This window comes from Palaemon carinicauda, chromosome 22, assembly GCF_036898095.1.
Source record: "Palaemon carinicauda isolate YSFRI2023 chromosome 22, ASM3689809v2, whole genome shotgun sequence".
Lineage (NCBI taxonomy): Eukaryota > Metazoa > Arthropoda > Malacostraca > Decapoda > Palaemonidae > Palaemon > Palaemon carinicauda.
In genome coordinates this window covers 104347337-104357336 of record NC_090746.1, presented here as the reverse complement: position 1 = coordinate 104357336, position 10000 = coordinate 104347337, and the positions used below count along the sequence as shown (strand labels likewise).

General features: G+C 31.8%; 1 protein-coding gene across 1 annotated transcript in view; it reads right to left on the bottom strand.

The window, feature by feature from the left end:
* The window catches only part of LOC137616003 (caldesmon-like), a 129205-nt gene that overhangs the window by 3638 nt on the left and 115567 nt on the right, over nt 1-10000 (bottom strand). The window lies entirely within an intron of this gene.

Genomic DNA, 10000 nt, shown 5'->3' with positions numbered 1-10000 from the left:
AGAATGCAAATTTCCTAAAAAAAATTTAAAAACATACGATTCCACGTTTAAACTTTTTCTTGGAAACTTACGCACCCACATCTGAGTGTGCAAATGTATTTATCGTCGTAAAACATTGAGATCTACATTCCTTGAAACCCTCCTGTCCATTCAACGTCAGCGAGGTCATTGAACCTGACAGCTGTTGTCTTGGCAGCAGCAACTCCCAAATCTCAAGTAAAATATCGTCCATGAACTACAACATTTCTTGGTGTGTTTTTCTGTTTTTCGGTTTATTTCTATATTTGGTTTACGGTTAGGCCAAAGCCAAGGAGTTATTTCTAATAGGATTTTTGTCTTGTGTAACATAACTCACAAATCTCTCTCTGCTCATATTTTATTTTCTTCCCCCCCCCTCTCTCTCTCTCTCTCTCTCTCTCTCTCTTTCTCTCTCTCTCTCTCTCTCTCTCTCTGATTTATGTAACAGCTTGTGTCTCTCTCTTCTTCTCACCATATTTGATTTATCTCTCTCTCTCTCTCTCTCTCTCTCTCTCTCTCTCTCTCTCTCTCTCTCTCCAGAAATGAGAAGAGTTTACCGCTAGATTTCATACATAGATATTATTTTGTTGAAAATATGTATATTTGTTAACCTTTAATGATGCTCTTAATAACGCTGAAATAACTAATTAAAAAGATCGATCACTAATTTAGCTATGAAGCTATGTATCAATTAGATCGTACCATTCGAGGTCATCGAAATACACAAATTGCAAGCAATTTTATACACAAAAGACGCAACTAATGAGTTATATTTAAATGTTTTAATGGACATCGGATATTATCAGTTGTTTGATTAGTAAATTCGAAATCAGAGCACTTAGATTCGACTTTCCTTCAAAAAAGATACAAACAATAAAAAATTAATTATAAAAGGTTTAATGAAAACGATATTCCAAATACAGTAGGTTCAGTTAAAGAATCTGTGTATACGGGGGTTCGACGAGCTGCTGGTGAGCCTTATTCGTTTGTATATGAAGCAAATGAAGCTGTGGAAGTTTGACTCCACAAAAGGTTCAGTTAAAGAATGTGTGTATATGGGGGTTCGATGCAATGGTGATGAGCCTTATTCGTTTATATAGTTTTGTTAAAGTTTTTATAGTTTATATAGGAGATATTTAATTTAATGATGTTACTCTTCTTAAAATATTATATTTTCCTTTTTTCCTTTCCTTACTGGGCTATTTTCCCTGTTGGAGCCTGTGGGCTTATAGCATCCTGCTTTTCCAACTAGGGTTGTGAAGCAACTGAAAACTCTGGAAGTTTGGCTGCTTAAGAGGATCAATTAAAGAATGTGTGTATAGCGGGTTCGATATGCTGCTGATGGGCCTTATTCGTTCGTCTATGATGTGACTGAACCTGTGGAGGTTTGACTGTACACTATGTTCAGTTAAATAATGTGTGCATATGGGGGTTCGATGCACTGCTGATGAGCCCGGTTCATTTGTGTATGAAGCAACTGAAGCTGTGGAAGTTTTGGCTGCTTAAGAGGTTCAGTTAAAGAATGTGTTTATACGGGGGTTCGATGCCGTGCTAATGAGCTTTATTCGTTCGTGTATGATGTGACTGAACCTGTGGAGGTTTGACTGTACAGTAGGTTTAGTTAAAGAATTTATGTATACTGGGGTTCGATGAGCTGCGGATGAGCCCTGTTCCTTTGTGGATAAAGCCACTATAATTATGGAAGTTTAATTGCACAAGGTTCAGTTGAAAAATATATAAAGAATTGACTTTTGTGTTGTTTTCACTGCAGACGCCCACTGCTACGGGAAAGGGTGAATACGAGATTCAATGCAAATTCGAATAATTTGCATAAGTACTATAGGGAGATAGTCATGTTCACAAGAGTTCTGCTATAATTGAATTAGCGGTTTATTCATTTACCCATACATTCTTTTCACTGATAACACGAACCGCCTCGCAATCCTAAATGCTAACTGGATTATGGATATAAGGAAGGAAGATCCTTTATATCCTTCCTTGTTTTATTCAATTATCTTCCCCCCTTCGTCCGTTCATAATATTCCATTTTCCTAAACCATCGTCCGTAAAATCTACTTTCTTTCCCCTTTCTTCTGAATATCACTCACCCTTTGTGTCACCTTATCACGTCATAAAAGAAAAACTCGCATTTCATCTTTAACACGAATGGAATTTATAGCTTATAATTTTTAATGGAATTTATAATTTATAATATTTATTAAAAATTGCTAATGCTTTTATGTCGTTTGATATTTAATTACAGGTAAAAGCTTTCGCGTTTACTGTATTATTATTATTATTATTATTGTTATTATTGTTGTTGTTGTTGTTGTTGTTGTTGTTGTTGTTATTACTTGCTAAGCTATAACCCTAGTTGGAAAAGCAGGATGCCAAAAGCCCAAGGGACTCCAACAGGGAAAATAGCCCAGTGAGGAAAGGAAACAAGGAAAATGAAATGTTTTAAGAACATTAACAATGTTGAAATAAATATTTCCTATACAAACTATTAAAACTTGAACAAAACAAGAGGAAGGGAAATAAGATAGAATAATGTGCCCAATTGTACCCAAGACAGTGGAATACCATGGTACAGAGGCTATGGCACTAATCAAGACTAGAGAACAATGATTTAATTTTGGAGTGTCCTTCTCTTAGAAGAGCTACTTACCATAGCCTAAGTGTCTCTTCTACCCTTACCAAGAGGAAAGTGGCCACTGAACAACAATTACAGTGCAGTAATTAACCCCTTGAGTGAAGAATTATTTGGTAATCCCAGTGTTGTCAGTTGTATGGGGACAGCGGAGAATTTGTGAAGAATAGGCCAGACTATTCGCTATGTGTAGGCAATAGGAAAATGAACCGTAACCAATTTCTATCTGTTCAGAAAGCGGAAGGTACCTGGTTTCAAGAACACATGTGCTTGGGAAAACTTTGTGAAATCAGAATAGAGTCAGCAGTATGAATTTAACTGAAACCTCTTACAAATTATATAATCAAGTATGAATTCTTAATTAAAACAAGTATTTCATCTCCACTAAATTGAACCTTAACAGAATTGTACGAAACATTAATGTCCCGATTTTATATGAAAACTCCTTTTCATTGAAAGTCAAACTCTATAACTTTCGCTAGGCATTTATATTATTTTTTCTCACTGTATATATATATATATAATATATATATATATATATATATATATATATATATATATATATATATATATATATAGATATTGATCTCTGTCTATCTATTCTATCTATCTGTCACCTTATGCGTGAAATTATTTCTTTAAATATCTCTCTCTCTCTCTCTCTCTCTCTCTCTCTCTCTCTCTCTCTCTCTCTCTGCCTATAACTTAGAAATTGTAATAAAAGTATTCATTGGAAGCTGAAAATGTTGGAAAATTTTAGGTTTTCCTTTTATTTTTCTTATTTTATTTTGACTTTATAATAAGAAATCCCGTAATGCATATATATATATATATATATATATACATATACATATCCATATATATATATATATATATATATATATATATATATATATATATATATATATATATATATATATATATATATATATATATATATATATATATATATATACATATATATATATACAGATATATTTACATATATACATATATATGTGTATATATGCAGCATGTATATATATATGTATATATATATGTATATATATATATATATATATATATATATATATATATATATTATGTGTTAATAAGATATATACATATATGCTATTATTCTCAACGAAATTTCTTGATACTATTAGTATTTCAAAGACAGCGTAATGATGAATATTCATAACACCTTGATGATCCAGTTTCAGCATCAAATATCAAACAGACAAATATTAATTTAGTGATACCTGACGTAGCATGAGAAAGGGGCCACGCTATGTCTTCAGCGGAATTGAATTTGCAGAAGACAAAGGGCGAGAAAAGCAAATATCAGAGAGAGAGAGAGAGAGAGAGAGAGAGAGAGAGAGAGAGAGAGAGAGAGAGAGAGAGGGAGAGAGAGAGAGAGATCTTTACAAAGAGGCGTTACAGTCACAATGGTCAGAGAGAGAGAGAGAGAGAGAGAGAGAGAGAGAGAGAGAGAGAGAGAGAGATTTTGTAAAAAAGGAGAGGATAAATAAATAAATAGATAAATAAATACATAATGGTTATCTAGGCCGAATTTCAAAGACGTTTTGTTTTAGATAATAGTTATTCCCACGTGTAGCTCTTTGATCTAGACCTAGGCATTACAGTTTACATATCAATCCACACATAAAAATATTTTGAATTTTTATGTCATATAAGTTAAAACACACGAAAATTTTTGTTTGTTTTCTTGTTAAAACTTTGGGCCTCAACACGTCACCATATTGTTTATTTTTCCAAACCTTCACTTATTGTCCGATATCTGATTTTTACCAAGAATGGAATGAAAATGAAAGTTTAAACTTTTCCAAGAACGGGTCACTAAACTTTCAATCACGCCAATATGGAAAGCTTTCTTGATCCTGTTTTTCGTGGAAGGAGAAAGAAAGAAATACACTACAAAACAACTTTGTAAAATCCAAAGAAAAAACGCAGGATCTACAAAGCCTTCGTAGTTGACAAACATCAAAGAGAACGTTGGCAAGTGAAGAACAGTAGCTTTGTGTCGACGAGAAATGCAGTTCAGATATCTTGTTTTATTATTATTATTATTATTATTATTATTATTATTATTATTATTATTATTATTAGCCAAGCTACAACCCTAGTTGGAAAAGCAAGATGCTATAAGCCAAAGGGCTCCAATAGGGAAAAATAGCCCAGTGAGGAAAGGAAATAAGGAAATAAATAAAGGATGAGAACAAATTAACAATAAATCATTCTAAAAGCAGTAACAACGTCAAAACAGATATGTCATATATAAACTATTAACAACGCCAAAACAGATATGTCATATAAACTATTAACAACGTCAAAACAGATATGTCATATATAAACTATTAACAACGTCAAAACAAATATGTCATATATAAACTATTAACAACGCCAAAACAGATATGTCATATATAAACTATAAAAAGACTCATATCAGCCTGGTCAAAGTGAAGAACAGTAGCTGATGCTGGAAAGAAAGCTCTTTGTCTTATTCAACATCTTACTTTCTATTCCACACTTTCTTCAACAAGCGTCACATTTGCCTTGTTGACTATTATGAATTTTTTTCAGGTTCCTCATATGACATACAAAGCTTTTAATTATATTTTTAAAATTCCTAAATAAATGTTTCATAGCAAACAGTGTTGCCAGGTTGGACTTTTTCAGGCCAAAATCATCAAATGTGGCCTTTTTGAAATTGGTTGGCCTTTAGTTAATTATGGAAAAAAAAGGTTGACCCTAAGTGCTATATTTTTGGCTTTTTTCTATTAATGGGCTGGCCTTTTAGAGCTGCAGTTGATTAGAAGTTGTCCCTCTCTCATTTTGAAAACATATTGCAGGATTTAAAGGCCCTCAATGAGCTTCCCCTCTCAACCAAATTGCCCTGTTTAAATCGTCAATTGTTATATTCATTAGCTTTATAAACCACATGTGGTAACTTCCCTGACTGATGAACAACAGACCGGGGTTCAAGTCCCGCTCAAAGTCGTTAGTTTCTTTGTTCGCTGCAACCTCACCATCCTTGTGAGCTAAGGATGGGGTGTTTAGAGAAGTCTATGTATCTATCTGCTGAGTCATCGGCAGCCATTGCCTGTCCCACCTTGGTCCTAGCTTGTGTGGAGAGGGGGCTTGAGCACTGATCTTATGTATATATGATTAATCTCTAGAGCATTGTCCTGCTCGATAGGGCAATGTCATTTTCCCTTGCCCCTCCCATTCATGAGGGACATTTAAATGGACTTTTTATACAGTTTTTATTCATTTTTTTATTCTTTTCTTACCTTCATATTTAAAACACTCCCAAAATACTCAATCGAGAAAAGAATGTATTCAATACAGACAGCTTCTATCCACTTGTATCTTTTATTCTTAGATCTATATATTTATCACCATTTACCTTTTTTTATTCATCATTTATTCTCATTAAAATTTTGCCACCCATTAACTATTTTTACTTGGCTTCTCTTTACTCTTATAGTTTTTTCTTGAAGATACTGTCTATCATCATCTATGTCTACACATGATCCTCTCTTCTGTCAATGAGGTTTACATCCATTTTTTTTTTGCCCTCAAGAATGATATTGGTAACCGAAAACAAATGCACGAACGAACAATCAGAAATGGATGCCAGAAATAAATTTCTCAATGTTTGGTTGAAAGATTATTTTCCAATACTGCTTTGGGTGTTTAGCTTTGAAAGAATTCTGTTGCTTCCGTTTTTATGAAACAGTTTCTCTTTCCCGAAAGCCATGATATTACGCAAGGTAATACAAAAGAAATCTCTCTCTCTCTCTCTCTCTCTCTCTCTCTCTCTCTCTCTCTCTCTCTCTCTCTCTTCAAAAGCGTATTTTATCTGTTAACTACGGAAAACATATATGATTACGTCTGAAGAATTCATATGATATTCTGATCTCGTAAAGTTTCATGTGCTGGATATAATGGAAAATCTTCCACATTTTAAAAATTGTTAAGCCATTTAAAAGAAAATTCTTGGTACTTTCGTCTTTCTTTTGAAATAAAAATGAAATAATCTGAAAAAGTGTTTCCAATATGTTAAGCATGAGCTACAAGTAATAAAGAAAGTTTTTGTAATTTTGGGAATAACATTTACTGCATTAAAGAAAGGAATATGTTTTAGTAAATCAAAAGAAGTGAGGCACCGTGTGCCGTTAGAATTCTTGCATCAGGAGGAAAAAAAATATAAATTCAATAAACTGGGTCGTGTGTTAAACCACTTCTAAAGGTTTCTCGACTTAACCGAATTTCTTAGAGATAAGGGAGAGATACCAGATATCAAATTGCATGTGATGTAAGATATGGAAAAGACGCAAAGGCTAAAGATGCAATAAGGAGAGGGGATTTTGTTTCAAACTCAATTGTATTTCAAACCAAAACTAAGAGCTAAGTTATTCTTGGCGGCATTCTGCATGTGTATTAGAGAGAGAGAGAGAGAGAGAGAGAGAGAGAGAGAGAGAGAGAGAGAGAGAGAGAGAGAGAGAGAGAGAGAGAGAGTTTCTCATTAATGTCTATTATTAAAACTGACATTAATTTCATAATCTTCAAGAGAGAGAAAGAGAGTTTCCCTTTATTATCTAATATTGAAAGTATCATTGATTTCATAGATTGTGAGAGAGAGAGAGAGAGAGAGAGAGAGAGAGAGAGAGAGAGAGAGAGAGAGAGAGAGAGTTTGTCATCAAAATCTATGACTCGAATTGACATTAATTTTATAACCCAACGTGTTTTGCTCAGTTAATATAATTCCTTATTTATTCAGTTTATTTATTCATTTTTTATTTAAGGTAAAAATTACGGTTGCCTGTATTTTACTGAAATACGGCGGAGAACAGTATATTTATACGGAGAATTTTCGATTAGAAATATTTTTTTTTAATAGTGTAGAACAAACATTTTGATATCTATTTCCAAAATAAACCCAATTACTATGATATTTTAAAGATTTCATTGATGATTAGGTGGTAATTTTTTTTATTAAGTCATTAGGCTAATTATATCAGATTTATGGAGAGATAACATGTAAATCATTCATGTTATGCAAAATTATACGAAATTAATTGTGATTTTTGTGTTTAAATACGAAAAGGAGTAAAGATTTGGTTTGTGCTTTCTAAAATCTTTTGCATATTTTAATGATGATCTACGGTATATTAAAAAAGTTTTTATGAATTTAACTGTAGAGAACATTTGAGAATTATTACATACTATACAATATATATATATATATATATATATATATATATGTATATATATATATGTATATATATATATATGCACATATATATATATATATATATATATATATATATATATATATATATATATATATATATATATATATATATATATATATATCTATATATGTATATATATTTATGCATATGTATCTATATATATACATATATATGTATATATATATATGTATGTATATATATATATATATATATATATATATATATATATATATATACTGTGTACATTTAAATTATATTGAATATATATCTATGGTTCATTAATAGATATTATGTTAATTAACAGTAATATAATACAAATGTGTTATTTTCCTTTCTCACTTTCTAATTCTACTTCCCAGAACACCTTGATCATTTTCCTGACTACAAATATAATTGAATTTGAAACGGAATCCTCTCTCCTTATTGCTCCTTTAGTCTCCCTCTCTTTCCTAAGATTTCCTCCAATGCAATGTAATATCCAAATTCCCTCCATATTCTCCTGGAAATTCTGTCTAATTGGAAAAACATCTGAACCAGTTTCACCCTTGACATGGCTTCGTAAAATTATCTTTTGGATTTGCAATACTTGGGATGAGAGAATTTAATTGGCAGACGTCTTTTACACTGGTAAAAAAAAAAAAAAAAAAAAAAAAAAAAAAAAAAAAAAAAAAAAAAAAAACAGTAAAGATGCTGGAATATAGGTTGCCAGGTATTAACTGTTTTAAACACGAATATATTGACGTTAAGGAATGATATTACGGTCACCAACCAGTAAAAGCTAATAACAAAGTAAGGTAAAAATTACGGTTGCCTGCATTTTACCGACATATGGCTGGCTGAGAACAGTATCTTTACGGAGAATTTGCGATTAAAATTAAGATTTATTTTAACAGTGTAACATAAAACGTTTTATTGTAACATATTCTTTGTTTTAATGTAATATAGAGTATTTGGATTCTGTTGAAGACGATATATTTATGCGATATATTTCTGGTTCTGTCCCTCAAACACAAAGAATAAAATTTTATTATCAGCTTCAGTCGGGAGCATTTACGGGTTTATTTTCTAAAGTTATATTCTTTAATGTCTACTCCAGTTTTAGTAAAATATTGGTGGCCTATTGGAAACGTCCTTGCAATCGGTCGTCGGACGGGAGATCGAGTCTTGTTCAACTCGTTAGTTCCTTTAGTTCCTGCTACCTCACCATCTTTGCGAGCTAAGAATGGGGGTTCTGGGGGAGCCTATAGGTTTACCAGCTGCGTCATCAGCAGCCATTGCCTGTCCCACTATGGTCCCAGATTGTGTGGAGAGGGGGCCGGGGCGCTGAATTTATATATATATATATATATATATATATATATATATATATATATATATATATATATATATATATATATATATATATATATATATAGTGAGTCTCTAGTGCATTGTCATGCTAGCTAGGGCAATGTCACTGTCCCTTGCCTCAACCATTCATGAGCGACCTTTAAATCTTAAGCCTCTAAAACCTAGCTATCAAATTCCCTTCATCATGAACCTTTCTTTATGAGCACAAATCACAATTCTAACTTCACAATTAAAATATATACTTAATATTGTACTCACAGAGTCCCCAATCCATCTCGAAACCATTGAATAACAGAAAGTACTTCGGTTACAAACTGTATTCAGAGAATTCCAGTGGACGTATACTGTAATATCTCTGTAACACAAACTTGTTCATCATAGCCGGTAGGCCTCATTATCATAATATGTTTATGATATAATTTGCTCCCTTTGAAACTGTATCATCAAAGCTTAACGTCCCTTTGAGACTCGTGGTATGACCGCACCGTTCCTACTGTACAGTAATATATATATATATATATATATATATATATATATATATATATATATATATGTATATATATATATATATATATATATATATATATATATATATATATATGTGTGTTTGTGTGTGTGTGTGTGTGTGTGTGCGCTTTTTTGTGTGTTTGTATAATATAGATTTATATATAATATATATATATATATAATATATATATATATATATGTATATATATATGTG